This window comes from Peromyscus eremicus, chromosome 1 (genome assembly GCF_949786415.1).
Source record: "Peromyscus eremicus chromosome 1, PerEre_H2_v1, whole genome shotgun sequence".
Taxonomy (NCBI): Eukaryota; Metazoa; Chordata; class Mammalia; order Rodentia; family Cricetidae; genus Peromyscus; species Peromyscus eremicus.
This window is the reverse complement of record NC_081416.1, coordinates 59,743,852-59,748,372: the sequence shown is the minus strand read 5'-3', so window position 1 is coordinate 59,748,372 and position 4,521 is coordinate 59,743,852.

The following is a 4,521-nucleotide window of genomic DNA, read 5'->3' as shown; positions in this document are numbered from 1 at the left end:
ACCACATTTTCTTTATCTATTTATCAGTCATGGAGCATCTAGGCTGGTCAATAACTGCTGTTGTGAACAGTGCAACAATGCACGTGGGCTTGTGAGTATCTGTGGTTTGCTAGCTTGGAGTCCTGTCCATAAGCACCAGGAGCGGCACAGCTGTGTCGGGTTTTGGAGGGAATCACCATTCTGATTTCCATAGTGGCTGCATTAGTTCACATTCCTACCAGTATTTGTTGTTAGAAAAATTGATTTTGTAAGTGTGCACGCATGTTCGTGTGTGTGCACATGTGTGAGGGGTACACGTGCATGTGTGTGCATGTGTAGGTCAGAGGTTGGGTGTCTTCCTCAATCACTCTCCACTAGATTTTTTTGAGACAGGGACTCTCACTGAGCCTGGAGCTCTTCCAGGCTAGGCTACCCTCCCAGCAAGCCCCAGGAATCCTCCTGGCCCTACCTGGCTGGCACTGGGTTAGTAGCTTTTACACAGCTGCTGAGGATTGAACTCTGGTCCTCATGCTTGAGCTTTACTGACTGAGACAGCTCCACAGACCAAAGGCTGATTGTGAATGAATGAATGAGTGAATGAATGATTTTTTTTTGGAGACCAGATTTTTCTGTGTAGCCCAGGATGGCCTACAACTGGCTATGTAGACCAAGCTGTTCTCAAACTCACAAGAGAGCACCTGCTTCTGCTTTCCAAGTAACAGGATTAAAGGCATATGCCACCACACTTGCCCCAAAAGCGATTTTTAAAAAATCAATAAAACATGCTTTAATGTTTTTCTCATAACGGAGATGGAACCAAGGGCCTCTTGGCATGTCAAGCAAGTATTCTGCCTCTAAGCAACACACCTCCAAAACAAACAAGTCTTACCAAGATAAGAAGATACTCTTGTTTTTGTTTTTATTTTGCTTTTTAAGAGAGTCTAAGTATATAGCCCAGACTAACCTTGAACTTGTTATGTAGGCCAGGCTGGTCTTGAAATCATGCTCCTCTTGTCTCAGTCTTCCAACTGCTGGGATTACACACATATTCCATCAGGCCCTGCTGACACACATTTTTAAAATAATAGGAATAATGGGGCTGGGGTATATATTGGTGGTAAAATCATGTGCTCATTGGGCTCAATCCCCAGGGGCCTATATATCAACAAAACATTAGAAAAACACCAGAAACAGGAATATCAACAAGTATAAAAGCAAAAAACATTTTAAGTTGAGGAAGAGTTTCCATTAATAACTAAGATAAAGTTATAGGGACAGAATAGAAGCTCCCCTTTCCTAAAACAGAAACAACCAATTCAGAAAGCCACAAAGGACAGTGTCCCATGAGATGGGCAGCCAGTGGAGGGCCTGGTGATGCCCTCCTCCTACGGAGAGACTCTCCCTGCTGTGGTCCAGGAGTCACCAGAGTCACGGACGCATGTCAAGGCTTCTATGGGAAGGAGTCAGAGGCTGAGCAAGGGTCATGCTGAGGACTCAGTTCAGAACCTAGCTCTCACTTGGGCTGTCCATCAGCCATAGCAGGGGGCCACATAACTCAGAAAGCATTAGGTGTTGTGTGTGGACTTCAGGAGTAAGGAACGTTACCCTAAATGAGCATCACTCAAGTCCTTCCAAACCCCAAAACATCAAAGTGTAACTCCACACTGCAACTCAGCCATGCCCAGGACAGAGATGGAAACCAGAAACACAAAAAATACCTGGGGCCAAAAGGACTAAAACTTGGCCTGACGATGACTCAGCACGAAAGGTACTCACCATGCAAGCCTGGTGACCTGAGTATAGTCCCTGGGAGCCATAGTGGAAAGAAGAGAGTCAGCTCCTGAAAGTTGTCCTCTGACCGCCACAGGCATGCTGTGCAATGTATCCAAGTGCACCTGCACACGCTCATGTGCATGCACACCACACATACACACACACACACACACACACACACACACACACACACGGTGTGGGGGTGTGGAAATGAAATCAATATTGAAAAGAAGAAGATAGGGGCTAGAGGGATAACTTACTGGTTAAGAACATCTACTGCCCTTGCAGAGGACCAGAGGTCAGTTCCCTGCACCCATGTTGAGTAGCTCACAACTTCCTATAACTCCAGCTCCAGGGGGTCCAATGTCCTCTTCTGTCCTCTGTGGGCACCCACATGTACATGTGAATACACACACACACACACACACACACACACACACACACACACACACACGCACATACCCTATCTTAAACAAATATTTTTAAGATTTAAGTTACAATGTCTAGTACCCAACTGTCTTAATAACTTTTCTCATTGCTATGACTGAAAATCAGGCAAAAGTAACTATGTGGGGGGAACAGACACTTCATCTCCCCAGGAAGAGTGTCACAAAACAGGTCACAGGCAAGGTCAGCAAAATATTACTGTGGCTGAGTTTCCTATGCTGAATGTCAAGGAGAAACACAGGAGGTAGTTAGTTACAAGAGCAGAAGACATCCCCGGAAGTTCTGGAGACAAGAACAACAGCATCTGGGATGGAAAATGGCAAATTGGATGCTGTGGAAGGAAAGGCTTGTGAAGTTGACGGCACAGAAGGGGGTCCCATCTGAAGGTCAGCACAGACAGGCAAGGTGAGGAGAAGCACACGTCTAATACACACGGGAGCTCCTGAATGAGAACGAGAAATGAGACAGAAAAACACCCAGAGAAAAAAAATAACTGAAAAATTTCCAAATTTGATAAAAATCATAAGCCTACAGATCCAGAAAGCTCAGCAAAACCTAAGAACAAAGAAAATACATCACAATCATATTATGTGAAACCAGGAAAGGAAAAAACATTCTTAGTCAGAGGAAAATGATACATATGCATACATGCAGAAAAAATAATTTGTATGCAGAGACACCAAAAGGAGATGACACAATACTGGTACATCTGTTCACAGCAGTATTTCTTAAAACAGCCAAGGGGTGGAGGAAGCCCACATCCACTATTGGTGGGGGGCGTGAATGGATAAGCACAATGTAGTCGCCATTCTTAAACATGAAGGGGAGGATGGGATGGAGAGATGGCTCAGTAGCTGCGGCTCTTGCCGACAGGCATTAGGTTCACAACTTCCACATGATGGACCCCAGCTCTCTGTTGTTCTGGTTACACGAGATCCGATCACCTCTTCTGGCCTCTGTGGGCAATTCATGGACATGGTGCACAGACATACATGGAGGCAAAACACCCATATACAAAAAAAGAAATACTCTGCTTTTTCAATGGAGGGGGGCAGTGACATGGCTCAGTAGGTAATCTGCACCTGCCACCAAACCTGACAATCTGAATTAGATACCAGGGGCCCACATAGTGGAAGAAGAGAACCAGTTCCTACAAGTTGTCCTTTGACCTCCACATGTATGTTGTGGCAATCAACCCCTACCCCACCCTACCCCCTGCCAACCAATCAATCAATATAGTTTTTAAAAATGAAGGAGATCTGGAGATGTGGCTCGGTTTGATAGCATGTTTACCTGGCAAGCACAAAGCCCTGGGTTCAATCCTCGGCACCCCATAAACCAGGCATGGTGCTCATGCCATCATCCCAGCACTCAGAAGATGGAGAAGTCCAAGGTCATCCTTGGCTACATTGTGAGTTCAAGGCCAGCCTGGGATATGTTAATCCTTGATGGAAGGAAGGAAGGAAGGAAGGAAGGAAGGGAGGGAGGGAGGGAGGGAGGAAGGGAGGGAGGGATGGAGGAAGGAAGGATGGGAAGGAGGGAGGGAGGGAGGAAGGAAGGAAGGAAGAAAGAAAAGAAGGAAGGACATTTTAGCCAGATGTGGTGATGCATACCTGAAATCTAGTACATAGGAGGCCAGGCAAGAGGATCAGAAGTTTGAGACCAGCCTCGTCTACATAGTGAGATAGAAGAAAGAAGAGAAAAGAAAAACGTGGAAAATTCATAGACTTTGAGAACACGATACTAAATGCAATAAACTAGTCACAGAAAGACAGGTGTTGGGGCTGGAGAGATTGCTCAGTGGTTAAGAATGCTCATTACTTTTCCAGAGGACCCAAGTTTGACTCCCAGAACCCTTTAAAATAGCCCATAACTACCTGCCTAGCTTCATGGGGGACTGGAACTCTCTTTTGGCTTCTGCAGGCATCACCAACACACTCACAAACACACACACACACACACACACACACACACACACACGCACACCACACTTCAAAATAGATTTTTTTAAAAGATTTATTTTTATTTTTTCCATAAAATAAACTTTAGAAAATAAAAAGGGAAGGTACTGAATGACTCAGTCTCTATGAGGTTCCTGGAGCCATCACATTCTTGGACACATAAGGTAGAACAATGGGTATCATCTGCCTACCCATCCTTTATTTATTAATAAATAAAGGATCCTTTATTTATTAAGAAATAAATATCCTTTATTTATTAAGAAATAAATATCCTTTATTTATTAAGAAATAAATATCCTTTATTTATTAAGAAATAAGAAATACTTGCCTTATTTCTGTGCCTAAACTTAAAGAAGGAAGT